Below are 9,767 nucleotides of genomic sequence, written 5' to 3' on the forward strand. Positions count from 1 at the left end.
CGCACAAAACGATAAAATTCTGAAACAAAATAACCTTCGTATTGCGATTGACCTTTCGGCTCATGAGATGAGGGGCGTCATTATAACGACGAGGGTTTCTCTCCCTCTCTCTCTTCTCCACATCGCACTCAGAATTGTTTCCATTCTTCTAAGCGCCCTCTGGTGTTTAAATTAAAAAAAAAATGAAATTTTTTTCACGATCACCCAGCAGCAGACAAGCAAACCAACTTTTTCTTTGCAACGCAAATGAGCTCGTTTTAGGGGGAAATCTCACTCGAATATCCCTTTCCTCTGTTCACACGAAAAGAAAAAGAGAACCTCCTACATCCCCTTCGATCTTGCACGATCCGAACTTCATGTCAGCCATCCCGTCTAACACCGCCGATTTCTGAACTGTCAACGACGTCACTGTTTACGGACGAAGGTCAATAAAACAGCATTTCTCTAAATTTGGGCGATTTTCAAAACAGCGAATTCCGTAAGAAAAAAAAAAGTCTGGTTTGTTGCGATACTCTTAGGGAGGGGTTCAGATTGTGGTCTGGAGCACCCCCTCCACTACCATTTCACTGCCAATCCACCCACTTCTTCCCGATTTCAGCTGCTTTACAGAATTCTGAATGCGGAACGGAGTGAACTCGGAGCGCAAGCGGACTTCACAATCCACGGGGGAGGGGAGTTCCCCTAAGAGGCGACGCACTTTTTTTAAAATGGCAATCTCGTGGCCGAACAACACAGCGATGATGGATGCGATGTTTCAGAAGATGAGAACAACGGATGTTGTGGGGGGTGGGGGACTGGCCTGAGAGAAAGAGGGCGACTGCTTATGAAAGGCGGAAGGAAAAACCTTGCTCGCAGTTCCAGGATTCTCCAGAAAGTGCTTCAGAAAAGAAGTTTCCAGATAATCCAGAAAGTGCTTTAGAGATCTACTTTAGACCCCCTAATAAGCAGGGATGGATTCAAGGGGGGTATGAATTGTACGCATTCAAAATGCGCAGAATTTCCTTTCCCCAAAAGCTAGAATTCCCCAGATTATTGGGGGCCTAAAGTGGCTTGAAAAAGATCTCGAAAGCATTTTCTGGATTATCCGGAAACCTTTAGAGATCTTTTTCAAGCCACTTTCATCACAAACCGAATGCGTACAATTCATACCCCCCTTGAATCCATCCCTGCTTATTAGGGGGTCTAAAGTAGATCTCTAAAGCACTTTCTGGATTATCCGGAAACTTCTTTTCTGAAGCACTTTCTGGAGAATCCGGGAACTGCGAGCAAGGTTTTTCCTTCCGCCTTTCATAAGCAGGCGCCCTCTTTCTCTCAGGCCAGTCCCCCCCCCCACAACACCCGTCGTTCTCATCTTCTGAAACATCGCATCTTCTGAAACTTCGATGTGTCGAAGCATCCGAACAAGAGAAGAAACGTGAATCTTGAAGGATCTCACCGATCGACAAGGGGGCGGAATGCTGTTAAAGCGCGTGAGCCTCTCCCGCTTGAAAATTACGTTTAACACTTCGCCCCTGAAACTCCACCAAGCTTCGATAGCTGACCCCATATCGACGATGGTGGGGAAGACACGGCCGTTGATATTCAGGACGAGAGGGGAAGCGGCCGAAGGGATCAGTCAGCCGACCTCACGTCGAAGCTTTTTCTTTCCACGCAACTCCGGTTTTTCATTCTGCAAAACGAGCAAACGTGCTCGAGAAGGCACGCGCAAGAGGGCTGAGCATCCCCGTTCGGACGGATTTCGTTTCTTAAGCCCGCACGGTTCAGTGTTCGGTCTAAGCTTCAGAAGGTGATGCTGATGATGAAACTCCGCCGCTTCGAAACCGACAGTTAGTGACTCTGGGTATCGCACTTCGCTGTCAAAGTCCACGCTCTGAACTTCAATGTTATAAATATTTATAAGTAAAGAAAATATCGCCGTAAACCAATTAAGCGCATGCGCTTATAGAAAATCAAAAAAAAAAAGGCGCAAATTTGTAATCGGGTTCTTGTAAAGATCATCCTCACAACGGCTGAACACGAAGCTGTCTTGCGCATGCGTGATTGTGCACTCATAAAAATTAGATTTTGGCCATGAAAATAGCGAAAAAAAATTTTTTTTCAAAGTGTCCATCAAAACAGAATTACTTTGCTGGGGTCGAATTACATTGTCGACATCATCTGACCTCGTGTAACCAAGGAGCCCGTCAAGAACTGCCGAACTCCTTTTATAATCGCCCACATGCATTCCACTTGTATGTTAACTACTGCACGCACGCAGGCACACACACACACACACACACACACACACACACACACACACACACACACACACACACACACACACACACACACACACACAATCAATGACCTTGAATTTTCCGCAGTGTTTTTATTAGAACCGTCAAGACGCGGAAGAAGAATTTTCGAGTACTTTCGCGGAAATCTGATGAACGCGTGAGAAAGTCGCAGGCTGTTTACGGGTTTTGATGTATGTGTGCGTGCGTATATCAAATCTGCGCAATAAAGGTCACTGACAAGCGTACGGCAAAACAACTCACGTCGAAGCTTCGCCGTATTGCGAAACGCACAAATCGAAACGAGAAAGGCGACGTTCCCTTCCAGGATTGTCGATTCCTGAACCCAAAGGCTCCTCTTTGACTTTATTTTATTTTATTCGTCTTCATGTATTTATCCTTCTCCTCACTTGGACAGTTCTTCAGCACTTGGATACAGTGGTGTAGCTAGAGCTTTTGCCGCCCGCGGCGGTCTCTGAGTTTACCGCCTCTCTCAATACACGTCAGAAATACTGCAAGAAGTCAAAATGACGTACAGGGAAATAAATTGAAACACCCTGTTTTAATTTGAAGTAAAACTTTAATTCCAACATTCTGAAATGCTATTTTTCTTGCTTTTCTGTTAGCAAAATCGTTGATGACATTGGCGAAGTCCATTCCATAGTAATGGAGGTAATTCTGAATCAATTTTATTTAGAAAAACTTACATCAATTGTGAGGAAAATTCGCAGTAGTATTGTAATATTTGGAAATGGGTTCTCGAGACTTATTTTAGAATTAACTGCAAAAGTTCGAAAAGGTTCAAAGTATCGCCCGGGGTGGACCCCCCACCCCCCCAGTTACGCCTCTGTTTGGACAGTAACTTCAGCACTGTCGCAAGTCGCAATCAACAGAGGAGGTTTCCTCTTCGGTAGCAACCCAGCAGGCAGTTGGTTCAACGCCTTCCTCGACTACGCTTCTCTTTGCCACGATAATGAAAAAAAAAAAAGGTCCAGTGTATTAATTCCACGTGATTACCTTCGGCAACCTTGAACATCCTTCGACAACCAAAGTGTTTCCCTAAGAAAAAAATTCTTCATTCTGCAGAACGAGAGTGTCGTTCCATGCTCGCAATTCCTTCTTCTCGTGCTGCAGTGCAGAATGTCCCGAGCAAAAGAAACGCGTCAACCGATCACAACTTACTTCTGCCTCCTCCACGACCCTTTCCCGGATACTGAGCGATCTTCCTTCCTTCGCTTCACTAAAACGCCACTTCCGAACGGATGTCCTCAAGTGCGAATTCCGCCAAAACCATTTTCCTAACGAGATCTTCTGAAAGAACGAAGGGGAATTCTTTTTTGAACTCGATTTTATGGAAGGGAAAGCACTTCGGGTGGAAAAGATCATTTCGCGTCTCACTCGGAAATCGGAAATCGCTGCGTGTGTCAAGTGTTATTGCGACTCTCATCAAGAACAATTCCATGGCGATGGAGACCAGGAAGCGACGCTCTCCACGCCTTTGCGATCGGAAAAATTCATTGAACGCACTTCAGAGAGTAAGGAGCAAAGCTGATCTTAGACAAAATGATCACGAGGCATCTGAGATGTCCCTGCTACTTCTTTATTTCATAATTTTTTTAATCCGACAATCTACAGCACTCGAGGTCACGTGTACATAAGGATTTAAGGTGAAAGAATCTACTGAGGTTCTTCTTGAACAGCTGGATGTCATTGCTGTTGCGACCACTTTGATTGAATCCGAGTTTCCTCTCCTCTTCTTTCATTCCATTCCGAATCTGACCTCCGTTTCCAGAGAATAGATTTAGACGGAATCTATTCTCTGGAAACGGAGAAAGAAGGTGCGGAATCTGCTTCTGTGTTTAAAATGTTTAATGGAGGGACGATCAATAAACACTTTGGTGGAATGGCGCTCCGCTCGTGGAACCCCCACGAGCGCTATTCCAAAAAAAGAAAAAAAAAAGGAGAAAATGCATTAAAGTTCTAACAGTTAAAGAGAAGGTGAGTCAGCGAAAGGCGGATTACTGACTAGCCGGACTTCCCTCCGCTGTACAACATCAAAAGGAAAGATTTTTGGTGCAACCACTCACTCAACGGCAGCGTTTACTTTCATGGTTGGGCAGATTTCTAACATGCCGAGTGAGTGAGCAGATCGACGAGAAACAAGGAAAAGGATGCCATTTTTTTTAACCTTTGGATGGCATGTTTCGACCTCCTGTCCCTGTACCCCCTAATGGTATACAGGGACAGAAGGTCCCTGTACACCATTAAGATGAATAAGATTATGGTTTGAGTCACCGAAAGCAGAGGTGATATGCAGAGGAAGAAATGGTCGAAAAAGGATGAGAGTGCTTGGGGGGTCGAGAGGGCTGTTTGATGGGGTGGAGATAAAAAATTTTTGCGTCAGATCATTGTTTACAGAAATCTGCATCTCTGCTCACGGAGTCGGTGGAGTTGGAAAAGGGAAGTCTGATGGAGATGTGGACGTTAATACCATTGAAGGACGTTGTGATGCTGTTCAGAATGGGGACCAAAGCAACTTAGAGTATCAGACTAGTGTGTGTGTGTTCTTCTGGCTGCTTTGCTGTTCTGTGGATTGAAATAACCGAAGTTTATGAGTGGAAACCCCAAAGGAGAGGACTTCATTGTTTCAGTACTTAGACTGGGTGTAGTCAAAGTTTCAGGATAAGAAATGAGACTTGAGGGCGATTTTCAGGACGTGCAACGCTCTTAAAACAAGATGCGAGTTGCTGAAAGCAGAACGGAAGCCATTATCCAGAAGAGGTCAGAAACAGACGGTACGGGATCCGGTGTTCTCCGAATCGCAAGCTAACCAGCGTGGAGGGAAAACCACTAAAGCATAGTTCGGACATGTTGGTGTAGTTTAACATTTTGAAATGCCGTCAGAAATAGAAGAAGCTCGAGACTTTTTTATGTGAACAATCAGCGCTGGGAAAATAAAGATAAGCGCTAAGAAAACAGCGGTTGTACAGGGTGGCCATAATTAAGGAGGTGTTCGGAGCCTTATAGCGAAAAATGTATTGGACGAAATTCAACCAAACTTGGTGTAAGCACACTGTGGCGTTTTGGTTTACAGAAGACAAAAATAGTACAAAATTCTGCCACCAGGAGATATTTGGAGGCATAAATACGTGATATTTGCATAATCTGTTTCTACTGATGAGTTGGCAGATACAAGGAAGACCGAAAGGATTCGCGTCATTCTGAGAGTGCTGTTGGATCTCACCTTACCGGAGAGTGCGTTTCCAGTGACTCTGAACCACGTGGTAATAACGCTAATTCTGCTCTTCGAGAATTCTGGCGGTTGAAGGATAGGAGAAAAGGTCCACTGACAATAACAAAACTTAGAAGAAAGAGTTTACGATTTGAAGATCCTTAGCAGGGCCAGGATGAGGGGGCAGATTATTCCTCAAGTTGACCAAGTTGCAACTGCCGTCGAAGAACACAGAAACCATTACGCACAAGGGTCCAACAATGCTTGAGCAATCTCAAGGCAATTGGACCCGCATGCACGACAGGTGGAAAACCCTGCGTTAAATGATGAGGTTTTTCCCCTAAAAATCTCTCAAACTCAAGATTTGATTCCTGGTGATTAAGAAACTCAACTGCAGTTTGCTCTGACTTTCTTAGCTCGAATGGAGGGGATGATGCATGTCCGTGGAAGACCTTGTGGAGTGACGAGGCATATTTTTAACTCGCACAATTGCCGCATTCTGGCCGCGAATAACCCTCACGTGTTCCACCACAGCCCTTTATGCTCACCGAAAATCACAGTGTGGTGTATTTCACTGCATTGTTTATTATCGGTCCGTACGTCTTCGAAGAACTTCGTCCAACAGGACTAGCGACTTGTACCGTCTCCTCTGTTAGGTATCGAGAGATGCTGCGCAACTTTGCTGTTCTGCAACTGGAGCAGCGAAGATGCTTTGACTCCACCATATTCATGCAGGATGGAGCACCAATGGATTGCCTGTGCAGCGAATGTCACGAAGACACAGAACTCAGAGTGATTAGTTTTGCATTTCGCACAGCATGCAGAACTAATCCCTATATTAGGATTAGTTCTGCATGGTCACCTCATTTATCTGATCTCAATCCCTATGACCTCTGGTTGTTCGGCCATCTGAAACGTGTAGTGTATGAAGGACACGTTCCTGATTTAGCAACCTTGAAAGACCGAATAACGCAGCACGTGAAGTAAATCAATGCAGATTTGTTGCGTTCCGCTGTAAAAAATGTCATTCACAGATTGCAGTTCTTAGAACATCTGAAAGGACATTTTGAACCTCATTTGTAAGTTATACAAACACGAAAATTTATTTTTGTGTCTCTTCTAGCCATTACTGTTTAATTAATCTCAAACCAGCATTTATAGCGCCAAATGGCAGAATTTTATGCTATTTTTATCTTAAATCAAAACCCTTGTTCCAGAGTGTGCTCACACCAAGTTTGGTCGAATTCCGTCCAATACATTTTTCGTTATAGGGCTCTGAACACCCTCTTTAATTATGGCCACCTTGTATTAATTCCACTCTCCTCATGCCAACAACCATCTGAATTCTTCGATCACCTTTCCTTAAATGTTGATTTTCTTCAATCCAATTCTTCAAAGAGCGAAGTCGTCTTCCTCGGAGATGTCAATGGCCACAACCCAGACTGGCTGCTCGCTTCCAACTGCGCAGGTACAGAAGACGAGACTTTTGCAATCACAAACGATCTCACGCAGATTGTCCACATAGCCACCAGAATACCGGAAAATCCCAACCCCTCCTGGTACAGCGAATGTTACGAAAGCACTTCACAGAACACAGTGATTACTCGTGCATTTCCCGCAGCAGCCACCTCGTTTGCTTGACCTCAACCCTTCACATTTGGTTGCGGGACCCATCTGAAATGCGTGGTGTATGAAGGACATGTTCTTGCATCCAAAACACCTTGGATTTCTTCCTCAGTAAGTGACCCTTTTAAGTACGTTGTGCATGTTGTCTTCCCTGCTCAGAACACAATGTGGAGCAGATCTCTTCCACACACTCCCCCCCACCCCAAGAAAGCATCTACATCTTGTATCCTTTCTTTCATGCTTACACGGTGATCAGAATACATTTTGGAAAATTATGGAGACAACTACTGTGTTAGAGGTAAAACTTTAGTTTAATATACAGGGTGTTCGGGATAAATTTGACATATTTATAATTAATTATATTTTCCCGTAAGTTACATGTATTAACACACACTTCTCTTCATTTAAGAGTTTGGACCCTTCTTCATTCATATACAAGATGTCAGGAAAGGATGGATAGCTGGAACCCACCTGAATCATGGAAGAGAATAACTTGTATCATGATGATTCGTGCCCGCCATCAAAATAAGGATATTACGACTGCTGCCCAATGCTCCCTGAATACAGTAAAAACAATCAGGCATGAACTAGAGACTTGCAATGGTGACTACGAGGATGTAGCAAGAAGAAAGATCCCTAGCAGACGATCTGATTGCGTTCGTACAGCAGAATTCCTCGCAAATCTGCAGGAACAGGTGTTGAAGAACCCTGGCATTGGAATTCGGGCTTTGTTCGTGGAGTTGCTAACTGTAGTCAAGCCCTGGATAACAAGGGTAGCCAATGGTAGGCCGTATGTATGGCAGCAGGATTCGGCCCCTTGCCACACCTCTGGGAAAAGTCAAAAATGGTTGTCTGAAAATTTCTACGACTTCACCAGTCCAAATGTTTGGCCTCCAAACTCCCCAGACCTTAACCCCATGGATTATTTTGTATGGGGCGCAGTTGAAAAAGACACCAATCGCACTTCCAGTAATACAAAAGCCCAGTTAATGGATAAAATTAAAACAGTTTTTGCGGCCCTTCCCAGGGAGACTGTAGCATCAGCTTGTTCGAGGTTCCGAAGCAGAATTGAAGCTGTGATCGATGCTAATGGTGGTTATTTTGAGTAAATCTTGTTGATAGTATTGTAATTAACTCTGCCTGTAATGTTTTTTTGTCAATTCATTAAATTTAATAGATACAAAGAAGATTTTCTTTTTCCTTACGAAACTGTCAAATTTATCCCGAACACCCTGTATATATACAGAGAAACAAGCTGCACTACAATCTATATGGTTTGCTAAAGTTACTTCAACCGTTACAACAATTATTGGCCTGACCTCTGGTGGGGAAAAAACCTTTACTACAACAAAGCTAGAGTCCTATTATTATTATTATCTATTAGGTTACAAAATTAAATTGGGCTGGAGAGCAACATGTTTATATATATATATATATATATATATATATATATATATATATATATATATATATATATATATATATATATATATATATATATATATATATATATATATATATATATATATACAGGGTGTTCGGGATAAATTTGACAGTTTCGTAAGGAAAAAGAAAATCTTCTTTGTATCTATTAAATTTAATGAATTGACAAAAAAACATTACAGGCAGAGTTAATTACAATACTATCAACAAGATTTACTCAAAATAACCACCATTAGCATCGATCACAGCTTCAATTCTGCTTCGGAACCTCGAACAAGCTGATGCTACAGTCTCCCTGGGAAGAGCCGCAAAAACTGTTTTAATTTTATCCATTAACTGGGCTTTTGTATTACTGGAAGTGCGATTGGTGTCTTTTTCAACTGCGCCCCATACAAAATAATCCATGGGGTTAAGGTCTGGGGAGTTTGGAGGCCAAACATTTGGACTGGTGAAGTCGTAGAAATTTTCAGACAACCATTTTTGACTTTTCCCAGAGGTGTGGCAAGGGGCCGAATCCTGCTGCCATACATACGGCCTACCATTGGCTACCCTTGTTATCCAGGGCTTGACTACAGTTAGCAACTCCACGAACAAAGCCCGAATTCCAATGCCAGGGTTCTTCAACACCTGTTCCTGCAGATTTGCGTGGAATTCTGCTGTACGAACGCAATCAGATCGTCTGCTAGGGATCTTTCTTCTTGCTACATCCTCGTAGTCACCATTGCAAGTCTCTAGTTCATGCCTGATTGTTTTTACTGTATTCAGGGAGCATTGGGCAGCAGTCGTAATATCCTTATTTTGATGGCGGGCACGAATCATCATGATACAAGTTATTCTCTTCCATGATTCAGGTGGGTTCCAGCTATCCATCCTTTCTGACATCTTGTATATGAATGAAGAAGGGTCCAAACTTTTAAATGAAGAGAAGTGTGTGTTAATACATGTAACTTACGGAAAAATATAATTAATTATAAATATGTCAAATTTATCCCGAACACCCTGTATATATATATATAAACATGTCTCTTGATAGAGAGAGAGAGAGAGAAAAAAAAATTAATCTTTAACTGACTAGAACCCGAGAAAGTATAACACTTTTATCTTTTATCGGAACGCATTTGTGATACCAAACGTTGTCTTGCTGCTTATTTTTCTAAGACCTATCACGAAACACGTTTTTCTCATTCTCTAGA

The sequence above is a fragment of the Typopeltis vanoorti genome, chromosome 17 (genome assembly GCF_054136105.1).
Source record: "Typopeltis vanoorti isolate ZY-2024b chromosome 17, IOZ_Tvanoo_1.0, whole genome shotgun sequence".
In the NCBI taxonomy this organism is placed as follows: Eukaryota; Metazoa; Arthropoda; class Arachnida; order Uropygi; family Thelyphonidae; genus Typopeltis; species Typopeltis vanoorti.